Here is a 15,464-nt window from a genome sequence, read left to right on the forward strand (position 1 = left end):
GGGAAAATGCATGGAAAGCCAGTTTATGGAGCAGGAGGACATGTTACGTTTTGACATGCTTGACTCGAAGTGTTTTGGAGACATCCAAGAAGGGGACCCAGTGAGCATTAGGGGAGGGTCTGTCATGCCCAGAAGAGAGTTATTAGCTCTCAGGTGGCAGCAGAAGCCAGGGGGTTGAACCAAATCACACAGAAAGATTGGATGCTGTGAGAAAATAAGGCCACAGATGAAGTCATAATGAATCCCAACATTTTATGACATGGACCCAGGAACAGAAGACCACAAAGTGGGCTGGGATCTGTGAGCCCAAAAAAGCAACGTTCCACCAAAGTCAAGGGAGGCTGGAATGTCAAATTGGAGGTGTCTAGGAGTGTCAAATATTGCAGAAGGTGTTAAAAAGGACCGAAAAGTGTCTGCTGAGATTTGCCATCCAGAAGGTAATTAAAACTTGATGACAGTACTTCCAGTTGAGAATTAATTGCCTCCCAGTGTTGTTCACAAAGATTCTGTGAGGCTGGATGGGCGGTGGCCATTCGTAAGGCTCATCTTTTAAAGAAGTTTAACATTGAAATTCTACATATCTCTGTTTCATAGAAATATGTATATATGTATAAAATCTCTAGTAACATCTTCCTTTTCTAGCCAATTTATGTTTCAGTTCAATATTATTAAGATGTTATTTCTTTTTTACTTCCCTCCAAATTGAAATGTGGTTAAAATTGGTGTGACGCATGTCGAGCTAGTGCCGATCACGTTTAGGAATTAGGCTCAGCTCTAAATGAGTAATGCTAATGTTTGTTGAAATCTTGAAGCCCTGACTTTCTGTTCAGAGGAAGAGCAGTGAACTCGATCTCCTCTTTAACTGTGTGGGCCACTGCTAGGGCCCTGCAGCCAGCAATCCCACAGTCTCTCCTGCTTGATTAAGTGGCCGATGCCTGACACGGCCTGGTATTTCGGGTGGGGAGGTAGGAAATAATAAGCAGTGATTTCATTTGTTTCTACAAATTACAGCTGGTGTGCTGAGTCCTTCCTTGGGGCCTTGTGTCAAGGGCTCGGGACCCTGCTGGGGCAGGGGAGGCAGCTCCTGCTCAGTTGCCATCAGTGATGAGTGTGACACGTGCAATGTACAAGTCCCCTAAATGTTTACATGCCACGATGAGGCATTTTAATAGGTAAAAAATTAAAATCCATACTTTTTCTGTCTTTAAAGCACAGCTCAAAATGGCCTCTGCAGAATAAACGGAATGAGCTAGGTGTGGAACTCCAGGCACAGCAGTCAATTAAGGGCTGTTCATTAACATTTCAAGCACTGCAGATAGGTGGGTCTTAGCAGCTGGAGTTAAGTAGTGTGTTCTGATAGATATTCCTATTGTGAATTCTTCATTGGTTACTATAATCTTTACGGAAGCCTAAACCGCTTCTCAAATAACTTCACCTTACATTGTTCCATAAAGAAAGAAAAGCTATCTATTTGAAGCTAGTTTAAAGAGCAATTATTTGCTTGTGACCTGCCCTGGGAGTGTGCCTCTATGCTCAGCTCACGTGCATTTGCAGACACACTCCCACAGGCTGCCAGGATCTGAAATCCACAAATGGGTCCTTAAGTCATAACTGACGACAAATGTGTAACCAGATTAAAATCTCGCGACATTTCTTAAACTGCTTTTACTGTAAGCTCTGGAAACATTGGTTTCAAAAATCAGTCATGTCACTGTCACTCTTGGAATTTGAGAGCCCAGAGTCTAAAAGCCAGAAAGGTTGTTCAGAGCTTGGTCTCTGGCCTCTAGAGCTTTCCCAACATGTGATGGGCACACGCCTCAGGCACAGATGACTTCACTCCCCAAAGACTGAACCAGAGAACTCCAAGGTTCAACTGATCATCTGGCTTATTTTATCCATAGTCTATTTTCATTTGTTAGAAGAGACACAATTTCTTTTTATCTCTGTCTTCTCCTGACTAATTCTATTAGATCAGCCCTCAAATACACCATGTGATTTGTACAGGGATATCATTTTTATTCTTTTTTTTTGGTCCCCTTTCACTTACCTCTAATCATTTTTATTCTTGAATGGCATAAGTCAAACTTTTGAATTTTCTAATAGAATGACTTCTTTTAAAATTAAAACTTGCCTTTTGACTTCCTATTTACTTATTTATTTTTATTGTTAGATAAAGCAGATAAAATGTATTGACAATTTAAAATTTTGAAAAACACAGTGCAGAAGTTTGGCCTCATGGACATATATTAAACCTGGGCTTTATTTCACATTTTTCAGCACATATGGAACAATTGAAATTATTTGATCTCTAGAAAAATGTTAAGAAATGTTAAAAATTTTAATCATAAAGACTAACTTTGGCATTAATCATATTTTTAAATGGTATATTAGGTGACTTTAGATATTAAGAAATTTAAACTGAGCAATATTTCTAAATGAATATTTAGAGTTTTTTAGACTCAAAGACAGTGACTTTCGGTAATTTAAAAACAAAAGTGAACATGATAAATAATAGCAACTCACACAGCGCCCTCTGGACTTTACCACCCACTTTGATGTAAACTGAGTGAAGCTTGTTAGAATCATGCTCAGAAAAGTTGGAAGCTTTGAGATTTTAAAAGTTTGAGAAAAAACTGAAAGTGGGTTTTCTCTTTAGTATTAATGCAAACATTTTCTGAGGCAGTTGTGTTTTCGACTGGAGTTGTAAGGACTCTACGGCAGGATGCAACCTTTAGGGGCTCCCAGGGCTGATGGAGGGGGCAGTCTGCACCCTCCCTTCCCACAGGGTTCAGCTCCCATCCCAGCCTCTGGGGTCCCAAGAGCTATGGGCACAGAATCCTTTTCCCTCTCTGGGGATCATGTGGGGCGTGGGTGCTAACAGACCCCTCTGTGGGTTAGGAGTGGAGGTTTGTGGCATGAGCCAGCAGTCTCCCCAGTGCTCACTCGGATCGAAAGGGGTGTCAGACCTGGAAGCCAGGCCGCTTTTATGTGATGGTCCTCTGAGGCCTGGAATGAGCTCACCGAAGCCCTGGACCTGCAAGAACAGCTTTGGTTCAAAAACCATTTGGCAGAGGCTTCAGGAAAGACAATCACACAATGCACTAAGCTGGAGGGACACAGGCTTGGGACATGAAGGCGAGAGGTGACAAAAATTATCCCTGAGCAGGCTGGGAGCCGACATCACAAAGGATTCTGTGAGGTTTCTGGAATAGCTTATGCCTTACTTCCCATCAAATTTGGATTAGCTGTGGTAAAGGAGGAAAGAGAACAAATAAAGGAAATCCAGAGATAATCCCCAAACCTCCATTTGAGCTAATAGTTTAAATTCCTCCTATGCCAAGCCAAGCTTTCTGTGTTTACCAGAGTTGATAATGAGAGGCAGAGTAAACCAGCCTCTCTTTAACCCTCTTCCTGCAGAGCTCCTGCTCAGCCTGTGACTGTAATAGCTGGGGACATCCTGAGTATGGATAAGTCTGTCCCAGTCCCACTTGGGAGCTGGGCGATGTAAGGGATGTGGGAAGAGGACCCACCCCAATGGGCACCACCAGTCACTGGGGGATGCTGAGGGAGACCGCTCCAGGCCAGCAGTGCCGGTCCAGGCAATGCATGGGGCAGGTGGAGCATGCCCAGCCAGCCAGGGAGGGCAGACTCTGCAGAGGCTGCCTAGGGACATTGCTGAGCAAAGGCGACCAAGGCCCAGCCTAGACACAGCTGGAGGAGGGGGATGTGTGCAGAGAACAAGGGGGAAGAGCTGAGAAACTGAGACACTGGGGAGACATGCAGCGATGAGGCAGGGGTCTCCCTCTCCCCCTCTTTCCCTCCCTCTTTTTCTCTTCCTCTTCCCTGCTAGCTCTTTCTTTCTCTCTCCTCCGTCTCTCCCTTTCCCACACTTCCTCTCCCTCTTCCTCAGTCTCCCTCTCCTTCTTCCTCTCTCCATCTCTTTCTTCTCCCCTTCTCTCTACCTCCCTTTATCCTTCTCTGTCTCCCTTTCTCCCTCCCTCTCTCCCTCTCCCATCCTCCCTCTCTCTCTCCTTCTCTCTCTCCCTTTCTCCCTCCCTCTCTCTTCCTCCCTCTCTCTCTCCTTCTCTCTCTCCCTTTCTCCCTCCCTCTCTCTTCCTCCCTCTCTCTCCTTCTCTCTCTCCCTTTCTCCCTCCCTCTCTCTCTCCCTTTCTCCCTCCCTCTCCCTTCCTCCCTCTCTCTGCTCTCTCTCCCTTCTCCCTCCCTCTCCCTTCCTCCCTCTCCCTCTCCTCTCTCTCTCCCTCTCCTCTCTCTCTCCCTCTCTCTCTCCTGGTTTCCTCTCCATTTCTCTTACCCTCCCTCTCTCTCTCCCTCCCTCCTTATGTCCCTCCCCTGGCCCTCACTCTCACTGCCAGTTTCCCACTCCCTTTCTCTTCTGGACACCCACTATCTTAAAACCACAGGCTTGGTCACGGCGAAACTGGCCCCTCACTGGAAGTGGACTCAGGTGTCACTTCAGTTTCTATGGTCCTGAAACCCTAGCCCCAAGCTGATATGCAGTAGCTCAGAAAAGTTGGAAGTCTTCCCATGCAGACACAAAGGCTCTCAGAGTCACCTCTGAGATGTCCTCTCCTTGGTGAGCCCCTTGTGAGATGGCTTCATGGACTTTTACTGACCTTCTCAAATCATTTTTTCTGAGTGGAAACAACCGCTCAGGGTCTAGATCTGGGCTGTAATTCAGCAGTATAGCTAAGGAAATTGCTGACCTTGGACAAGTCATGTGGCTGCCTCCTCTGTAAAACAGGAATAAAGTTAGCCCATCTCACCCAGCTCACACGTTGACTCCAGCCTAAGCAATGCATCCTTCCGGTCTAAGAAACACACCAGAGAACTGCTCCCAGGGACTCTCCCTCCCTTCCTCCCTCCCTCCCTTCTTTCCCTCCTTCCTTCCTTCCTTCCCTTTCCTTTTTCCCCTCTCTTTCTTCCCTTTTTCCTTGCTTTTCTCTTTTCCTTTTCATTCCTCATGGTTCTCTTTTCCTTTTCATTCCTCATGGAAGTATCTCTGGCCATATGAACACTGAAGCTTCCAGCATCCCCCACCCCATTGATATTCTGATGCTTTTTAATTCTTTTCCATTTGGTAATAATTTTATAAATGTGCTCTGGGAAAAAAAATTTAAAGATTAAATGATGTAAATACAATGAAACTGTACAGAAAATTCAGACACTTAGAATGCACCTATAAACTGGCAAATTATTATTCAGGAACTGGAATCTTCTGGGGGCACATGAGGTTAAAAGGACAGATTGGGCCTCAAATTTCACATAGTTTCAACAGGACTAACTTTCATACAAATTCCTTCTAGAAAGGGGAAGTCCTAGGCAGTCCTGGAAGGACATTTCTAACCACCTCGAGTTCTCTTCTTTTTGGTATCTGAAATGCTCAAAAGGAGCCCCAGTGGGCTTCTTACCAGCTGCCAATAATTTCAGGCTCTTAAATCAGTATTCTCTGTCTTTCTGCTGAAAAAATAACAACCTAGCCTATGAGTGAGGGGCTAAGCCCATAAAGAAGTCCTAGTTCAAAGGCACAACTCACCCTACTGTGTTATCCTGAGGACAGAAAATGGTCTCAGCCCTTCCCAAATCTTCCAGAGGCCCTCACCCTCCTCCGCATACTCCTCCACCTGCTCACCCATCAGTCCAACAGCCTTTAGACAATTGGCTTTCTTTCTCCCCTTGGTAGAGGGGTGGAGGAGGAAGAAGATAGCGCTACCCACCCACAAAGCTTTCAGAAGGATGAGCTCCTGGCTGCAGAAAGCAAGGGGCTTCTCCACTGGGCAGCACGTCTCTTGTCTCACGAGTGCAATGGCACCTCCCCTAGTTGGTGTCCTCAACCTCATTACCTGCTCTCTGAGCCCTGGGCTCACACGCACTTACACAAAGGGTCACAGGCCCGAAATCAGAGCACTGAGCTTCTTCCTAAGGGAGCAGGCAAATGTTGCCAGCAGACATCAGAGCATCAGGGCTTCCTGAATGAGCACTACTGTCACTAAAACGTAGACGGAGGTGTCCCATCAAACATATCTCCACGGAGGAGTCCTTGGAGGCAGCTCTCCACCAGGAGAGCTCAAGCAGCTGTTTGGTAAAAACTAACAGGATGTGACATCTCTTGTCTTCTCTTTCCTTTTTTGTTTTAGGGCATCAGGTGCAGCATATCCACAGAATTAAAATGAAATTTTCTTCTTATCATTATTATTATTCAAGATTTTTTAAAGAAACACGGTGATGACCCCAGCCCTGAGGATCTCACTAATATTTTATTGTTCTTACATGTCACCAGGAGACTCACGCAAGCAATCTCACAAAAAGCAATTCATAACAATGGAAACTGCCCCCAGTCACTGAGAAAGGATCTCTTGGGTTTTAAAAGATCTTTTCAATCTTTGAAGTATGCCCTTGGCCTGGCTAGTTTGGTGTCCCTTGAAGGACTTTTTATAAAACATGAAACTTCCTCCACATTAGGCATTTGAAATCGAATCTTTTTTTTTTAAGTTGCAAAATACATATTTTTTTGCAGACCATCTGTTATTTAGTAATGTGCAAATTACCAATAAATAATTCCAGATTCTTTTTTTGCAAGCATAGCTATAAACAAACTGATCCACATGCAGAAATGGAAGTCATTTTCTCTTTGAAAATTCATTAACTTCTGCACGATTGGAAGAGCTCGGGAGAGAAGCTTCCCGGCAGATGTCCATGAGTGTTATTACTGTACACAAACAATAACATGAGGCCAAACACTGACATTCTTTGCAAATCTTCCTCTTGTTTAGCATTCACTTCAGTGGTCTCATCATACGGGGTTTATACGTGTGACTATAAAACCCTTTAAGATGGATTTATGTGTAATAATCTCATTTGTTCTTTTATCTGGCTAAACCATTGGAAAACTATGATTCTTCTCCCATGAAACAATAGAGAATCACAAATAAAAATTGCATTTAATTTTTTTATTCCCAAGAAGTTATTGGGAAACCAAATTTCCTAAGTAGTTCACCAAACGAGCCACTGCCATTTCATAGGCAGGGGCATTTAGATTTGTGTCCTTGCCGGGATGGTTTAAGAGAGTAGAAGGAAAGTAGTATTTACAAAATCTGCACAAAATGCTACCTCCAAAATTGCAGTTAAAAGCCACTGACGAGCTACCAAAAGCAAACAGAAACTATAGGAAAGTTGACCTCTGAAAGATGAGAATTAAACTGAGTAAATGTCTTAGTTTCCTATTGCAGCCTAACAAAGTATTGCAAATGTAATGGCTGAAAAAATATGAATTTATTATTGCATAGTATCTGTGAATCAGGAGTCTGGATATGTGTTAGCTGGGTCCTCTCTTCAGGGTCACACCAGACTGAAATCAAAGTGACAGTCAGGGCTGCCATTTCATCTGAGGCTTGGGTCTCCTTCCAGCTCCCTGGCTTTGGCAGAATTCACATGCTTGCAGCTGTAGAACTAAAGCTGTCAAGTCTTATAGGCTGCTCATGAAGCCCTGGCAGATGGCACTCCTCATATGTGGAGGCTGCTTCTTCAAGGACAGTGGGAGTGTTCCTGCTGCTTCTAATCTCTCTGACTTCTGTTCATGTGATTAGATCACACCCACCCAAGATAATCTCCCCTTTGACTAACTCAATGTCAACTGATTAGGACCCTTAATTACATTTGCAAAATTCCCTCACTGTTCCCACATAATCAACCTAATTGCACAAGTGAAGTGCTGTCATAATTAAAAGTCTCACCACACTCAAAGGAAAGAGATTAGTCAGCACATGTGTGCTGGTGGCAGGAATCTTAAGGACCATCTTAGAACTTTGTCTACCACAGTGAGATTTAAGGGTTCATGCATTTTGCCTGGTGGCACTTTCTAATTTGCACTGCAAGTACAGAAAGTCTTATAAGTTTAAGGAGCCAGAAGCCACAGTTCAAGTCTGACAAGGTAACTAGACAATTAGAAGGAAAATCCCAAAAGAAAGGAAACTTCAGGAGGGAGTGAGTCCATCAGTCTGCATGTAAACTCTTCCCAGATAATAAACTCTCTTAACCATTGGACCATGCATATGCATGTGAGACTTTAAAAGGCCAGGCAAGTAAAGCAGCTGGAGGCTGAAATAATTGAGAGATTTCAGCTGCTGGATATCACAGGAGAGACCATTTGACAACCTGCTACAACAAGACTTGACATGTTTCAGGGGAACATAATTAAACCCAGAGTCTCTACATATATTTACAATATTCAGTATACAATTAAAAAATTCATAGAAATACAAAGAAAACAAAAAATTGTGACCTATACTCAAGAAAAAAGTCAATAAATACCAGATCCGGGATGACCTAGATATGAAATGAGTAAGCAGAGACTTTAAACTGCTCTTATAAACTTTCAAGAACTTAAAAGGAATATTGCAGTTCCACTGTCTATGTGTTTACATTTGTCTGCTATCTCTTTGCTTATCCCTTTATTTTAAATCCTTCTTTGTTATTTAAAATAGAGGAAAACTTGAAGAGAGATTTTGACTAGAATATATATATATATATATCACAGCAAAATTGACTGGAACATATATATATAGAGGGGGGGGGAAACTTGATGTTAGGGAGAATAAAGAGGAAAGAAAGGAAGTAAACAAAGATGACTGATATGGTTTGGATCTGTGTCCCTACCCAAATCTCATCTCAAATTGTAATTTCCACGTGTCGAGGGACAGGCCTGGTGGGCGGTGACTGTATCATGGGGTGGCTCCCCCCATGCTGTTCTCATGATAGTGAGTGAATTCTCATGAGAGCTGATGGCATTAAAGTATGACACTTCTTCATTCAGTCTCTCTCTCTCTCCTGCTGCTATGTAAGATGTGCCTTGCTTCCCCTTTACCTTCTGCCATGATTGTAAGTTTCCTGAAGCCTCCCCAGCCATGCGGAACTGTTAGTCAATTAAACCTCTTTTGTTTATAAATTATCCAGTCTCACATAGTATTTTTATAGCAGTTTGAGAACAGACTAATACAACAACCAAATTTCTCATGTGGGAATGAGTGAGGAGTTGAGAGAGGTGAGTGGGAATGTGAAAAGATTATAAAGCTCATGAACACCAGAAAAGGGAAAATAGCCATTAACCATAGAGAAAGGGGGCAGAAAAACGAAACTGGATCATATGAACAAACATAAGAAAAAGTAACAAAATAGAAGAAATAATACTAAATTTTGCTTTAAGTTTCTAATTTTTAGCATTTAGTTGGGTTTTGTTGTTTTTATACAATCTGGAGATATCAGGTTTTCAACAGAATTTAGTCTTTTTATGTTTATTGTAATACTAATTTTTAAAATTAATTTTCTATCTTTTAGGGCAACATCTTTTAATAATTTTAATTTTAATTTAATGGGGACTATTTAATTTAATTGGGACCTTAATAGATAGGGACTATTAATTCCTTCAGTGTCAATCAAACACTCAAGGAATTAATAGTCCCCATCTATTAAAAGATGTTATAAAGCCAAAATTAGGCACTTGTTGAATTTTAATCTGTTTAAGATTGGACAGAGTTTTGATCACCATTTCAAGTAATTTAATGTCTATTTACCCACTTGGAGTTTTTTTTTCTCTCTTTCATTTTTCTAGAAATATATTCATTTCATCTAGGTTTTCAGATTTATTGGGGCATAGCCATTATATCATTTTGTTCTCGCATTGCTGTAAAGAACTACCAGAGACTGGGTAATTTATTTTAAAAAGAGGTTTAATTGACTCACAGTCCTGCAGGCTGTACAGAAAGCCTGGCTGGGGAGGCCTCAGGAAACTTACAATCATGGCAGAAGGCAAAGGGGAAGCAGGAAATTCTTACATGGCAGGAGAAGGAGGAAGAGAACAAGGGAGAAGGTGCTACATATTTTTAAACAACCAGATCTCACGAGATCTTACTCACTACCATGAGAACAGCAAGGGATGTCTGTGCCCATGATCCAATCACCTCCCACCAGGCCCTCCTCCAACACTGGAAATTACAATTTGACGTAAGATTTGGGCAGGGACACAAATCCAAACCATATCAGCCATCTATAATATCCTTTCATAATTTTTTTAAAGTTTATTGTATCTAAGATTATTTTCCCATAGTCGTTCTGAATTTGGTTTCTTTGCATCTTCTCTCTTCTACTTGATTACTTTTGCCAGCAATCTCACTCAGTAGCTTTTTAAAGATTCAACTTTTGGTTTTGTTATTTTTCTCTAGGAGATTTTGTTCTAAAATTTAAAATTACTGAGCCAAACATTTACTCCCACAACTAACACTTTTCAGGCCCCAGGGAAATACTTGTCCATATCTCTTACCCTATGCCCTGGCATAAAAGGCAAGTATTTCAAAATGCCGTGAAGGTGTGTGGCTCATGCTGCTGCTGACTTTAGAAAATGACATTGTGTTGTTGTGCTTGGATAATGTTAGCAATGGGAGAACTTTACTAAGATAAAATAAAAATTAATTGCCTTGTCAAATCCTTCGTCTCAGAGAGCACAGAGGCAGTAGATTTTTTTTTTTTTTTTTTTTGAGACAAGGTCTCACTCTGTCACCCAGGCTGGAGTGCAGTGGTGTGATCTTAGCTCATTCCAATTTCTGCCTCCCGGGTTCAAGCGATTCTTATGTCTCAGCCTCTCTATTAGCTGGGGTTAGAGGCGTGTGCCAATACGCCTGGCTAATTTTTTTTTCTGTATTTTTAGTAGAGGTAGGATTCCACCATGTTGGCCAGGCTGGTTTCAAACTCCTGGCCTCAAGCAATCTGCCCTCCTTGACCTCCCAAAGTGTTGGGACTACAGGCATGAGTGACTGTGCCTGGCCAAAGGCAATAGATTCTGGCATACAACAATATTGTTATGTAATAGTAGAATTGAACATGATTTTTCTGTGGTTTTGTTTTACTTCTCTTGGTTTTCTAAGTTGTGGTTCCAAAGGTCATCACAAATTAGTATTTATTTGTAAAAGTTGGACACAAAAATTTAAGGAACATTGTGCAATATGGAAAAAAAATTTTATTATTCTCAAATATGTAAATATGTTAATTGAAACATAATGTTAGAAACTAGATAAGATTAAATGTTAGAATTAGAAAAATATTTAAGAAGATTTATTTACATTTCAAAAAATCACATTTTAATTGGAGTACTAATATTTATTAATTGTAATTTGTATTTTGCTTTTGAATATTGATAGATAATTTTTAACATTTTAGAAAAAAATAACTTTTTGGAAACTATATAAAAGAATTTCAAATGTTTTATTTTGTCATTTACTTTATGTACATACAAATATTGATGAAAATACATTTATATTTTAAAACAATGACATATTAATCCTTTAGATTACTAGCAATGAATATAAGTAGTGATTACAATGGAAATAAAAATGCAAATAGACCTGAGAAAGAAAAAATAGGGAAAAAATGAACATTTCCAAAACGGAGGTATTCTTAAATGGTTAAAAACTAGAAAAAATAGGCTGGGTGTGGTGGCTCACGCCTGTAATCCCAACACTTTGGGAGGCCGACGGGGGCAGATCACAAGGTCAGGAGTTCGAGACAGTCCTGGCTAACACAGTGAAGCCCTGCCTCTACTAAAAATACAAAAAATTAGCTGGCTGTGGTGGCATGCGCCTGTAATCCCAGCTACTCAGGAGGCTGAGGCAGGAGAATTGCTTGAACCCGGGAGGCAGAGGTTGCAGTGAGCCAAGATCAGGCCACTGCACTTCAGCCTGGGCAACAGAGCAAGACTCTGTCTCAAAAAAAAAAAAAAAAAAAAACTGGAACAAATAGAAATAACCTGATATTTTACTGAACATAACTTGCATTAAATATGAACAAAACGTGGCATTTTTATTTATATTTAATCATTTATTAAAACAAGGAATATGAGCAATAAAATTATTCTCATCAAATCCACAAGTTTATAAGATCATGTGAAATCCTCACAATTTCATAATCTTTACTAAATGAAGATTTAACTACTGGTTTTGAATATAACAATTTGAAAAGTCAACCTGAAGGCAATTATCGCAACTCTGACTTGTCAATTAGAGATGAAATAGGCAAACTGAAGTGGAAAATATGAAACCTGAGAAACTTGGCTCTGTTTATTGAATAATCATCCTGGAAAATGGCCATGGCATCATCAGACAGTATGAGAATGTTTCCAGCAAAATACAATGTGCTCAAATTAATTACGGTTTATTCATTGGTTGAAAGTGGCAGAAATTTTAGGATTTTATTTTATACCAAAATCTTTTAAATGGAGGGAAAAAGTGTAGTCTCTATATGCTAGCCTGAAAGAACACCTTTTGTGGCTATAGTCAGAGTGTTTTACAGCAAATCATCAACATTATCTTTAATGGGTCAGGAGTTTGAGACCTGACCAGCTTGGCTAACATGGTGAAACCCCGTCTCTACTAAAAACACAAAAATCAGCCGGGCACGGTGGTGGGCACCCGTAGTCCCAGGTACTAGGAAGGCTGAGGCAGGAGAATCGCTTGAACCCAGGAGGCGGAGGTTGCAGTGAGCCGAGATCGCACCACTGCACTTCAGCCTGGGTGACAGAGTGAGACCTTGTCTCAAAAAAAAAAGTATTAAAACGTAAAGGTACTTAAGGAAATGTTTTTAAAATCAAAGGAAATTTCATGAGATGAAATATTTAGCAGGGAATGTTCTGGTATCTATAACTTACTTAATGATGTATCAAAAAATAAGATGAGTTGACACATGGATAGGTGATGAATTGATGGATAAATATATAAAACATTATAGTAAAATGTTAAAGGTATTAATAGAATCCAGGTGGTGAGTATATAGGTGTTTACTAAAAATGCTTTCAACTTTGCTGTGTCTCTGGTAATATTCATGATAAAATGTGGAACAAAAATGAAATTGCATGTGAAGCTTACAAAAAGAGCCATATTCCAATAAAATACAGAGAAATTTAAACAAAAATGAAATGTTTACATGACTAAAAATGAACAGATTTACATACAAAGGGCCCCAAAACTTATTTCTATAGAGACTGTGGTCTGGCTATTAAAGGTCAAAGTACAATTCTTACTTAGAGAAAGTTAAACAAATTGTGCAATATTAACTGATATTTTTGACTGTCTTCATGAAATCTCCAAATTCAGACATTAGAAGAAAAACTAAAATATAGACGGTAAAAAAAATCACATATTAAATGATATATAATCAAAATTAAATTATTTCATATTTTTCATGATAAAAATAATTTATCACAAAAACCTGATATAGTATATAAATCATGATATGTCACATTTATGATTCATTTCTGAATCTAAGAATTTATTTAAATTTTTTATTGAAAATTCCAGTTGCTGCTGCAGAGTAGTTTCTCCAAATTGGAATTAATTAAAATCAATCTAAATTATAAAGGCTCAAGAAAACTGGTTTCATTTGGCATTAGTATCAACAGAAAACAAACTATATATTATAAAATTTTCAATTATGAAAGCACAACTAGTGACTTCACTGAGAGTAAAACAAGAAAATAAATTTTATTAAAAAATATATAATTTATGAATAATGTTGGTCTTTATTGTTTTACTCTTTGAAACACTACCTGTCCATTAACAGAACATCTAGACATATGTGATAAAAGTTATATTCAGTAATCTTTGACACTTTGTCAACTTTTAGTCATATTAAGACATAATTCCATTTTTAAAAAAATTTAGATAAAATTCCTTGAACAGTACAACTTAACAAAAGCAGATTCTAGAAGTAGATAACCAGCTAATAGTATTTTTAGTAAGTAAAATGTACTAATTAAAATTAAATTGAATTTGTAAATAAATCCATTCCCCAAACCACAGGTCTAAAAGGATGTACTGGAAAATTCTTCTTATAATCTTACACAAACTTTTCTAGAAAATAGAAAAGGAACTACTTTCCAGCCCATTTTATGAGGCCAGAATAACTTAATAACAAAACCTGATAAAGGCATTAGAAGGAAAAATATTTCAGGCCGTAATAACCCTCATTAGCAGATAGTTTAAATTATATACACTTTATGGCGTATAGCTTATAAAGTATATTTTAAAGTATATAGTGAATACTAACAGTATATAAAAAAGGATAATCCATCCAAACAAGTTGGGCTCATTCTAGGAAGCAAGGTGTGACTTATCATTTAAGAAGGAATCAGGGTAACTGATAACACCAACAAAATAAAGTAGAAAAACAGAACTTCTGATTTCAATAAATATATAAGAACATTTAATTAAGTTCAATACCAGCTCAGGAAGAGAAAAAAAAAACTTCTGGCAAATTGGAAATACAAAGATAATGCAGGCATTGTTAGTGCCTCACCCATATTCCAACTGTGATTCTTTCTAGGGCTTTTTTTTTTTTTTTTTCTGTCCTAGAAGAAATGCAAGCCAAAAATGCTGGAAAGTTGGTTTTAAGAAGTAACCCTCAGCCACTGCTGGTCTCATTTTTCTGATGTGGGTAACTCTGAGGTCTGCCCAGGAGATTGAGCTCCAGTTGCCACAGTGGTAGCTGGAGCAATTGCATACCTTCCTCTAGTCTCTTCTGTACAGCTCTCTCCTCTCCCAGATTCTGCTCCATTGACTGCAGTCACCCTGACCTCACCAGGCTCCGTGGAGCTCTGTCTGTTCCACTTTGGGAGACTGACGGGCTTCACTTTAGCACCCTCCCTGTGTTGTGGCATGGAAACTCCTTGCAGGCAATGGACTGGGGTATTCATGGGGCTCACCTCATTGTTCCCCTAGGTGGAAATAAATGCAAGCAACCCAGAGGAGAATAGGCAAATGCCCCAGTTGGAGGCTGTTGGCTTGGGGAAGCTGTGGGCAGGCTACAGAAGTGGAATAGCCTGGATGATTTGTTAGAGGTGAATACTTGGATTTCTCTGGTTGGTCCTAAGTTGAGGGTAGGGGCAAAAATTAGGTAAGTTTTCAGTTATTAATAAAGTCATGGCCATTTTGGACAAATTGTTGTAGAGGTTTGTATTAGTCTGCTTTCACATTGCTATAAAGAAATACCTAAGACTGGATAATTTATAAAGAAAAGAGGTTTAATTGGCTCATGGTTGCAGGCTGTACAGGAAGCATACCGATTCTGATTCTGGGGAGGCCTCAGGAAGCTTCTAATCATGGCAGATGGTGAAGGGGAAGGAAGCAGGCACGTCTTACATGACCAGAGCAGGAGCAAGAGAGGTGGGGGAGTGCCACACACTTTTAACCAACCAGATCTTGTGAGAACTCACTCACTACTGTGACATAGTACCAAGGGGAAAATCCACCCTCATAATTCAATCACCTCCCAGCAGGCCCCACCTCCAACACTGGGGATTACAATTTGACATGAGATTTGGGTGGGGAAGCAGATCCAAACCACACCAAGGTTATTGGCTGGCTTCCTGGAATGGTGGCTAGGGATCATAGCCTGGCTTCCTGGGC

General features: G+C 40.0%; 1 long non-coding RNA gene across 2 annotated transcripts in view; it reads left to right on the top strand.

The window, feature by feature from the left end:
- The first annotated feature begins 288 nt into the window (after positions 1-288).
- Positions 289-15,464, top strand: part of LOC107969433 (uncharacterized) — a 60,784-nt gene continuing 45,608 nt past the window's right edge. The window contains exons 1-2 of one of the 2 annotated variants that reach the window (XR_010151854.1): positions 303-437; positions 1,211-1,319. This is a non-coding gene — a long non-coding RNA (uncharacterized LOC107969433). Of the gene's footprint in view, positions 438-1,210; positions 1,320-15,464 lie in introns of both variants that reach the window. The other variant, XR_010151855.1, reaches the window with a different exon arrangement.

This window comes from Pan troglodytes, chromosome 17 (genome assembly GCF_028858775.2).
Source record: "Pan troglodytes isolate AG18354 chromosome 17, NHGRI_mPanTro3-v2.0_pri, whole genome shotgun sequence".
In the NCBI taxonomy this organism is placed as follows: domain Eukaryota; kingdom Metazoa; phylum Chordata; class Mammalia; order Primates; family Hominidae; genus Pan; species Pan troglodytes.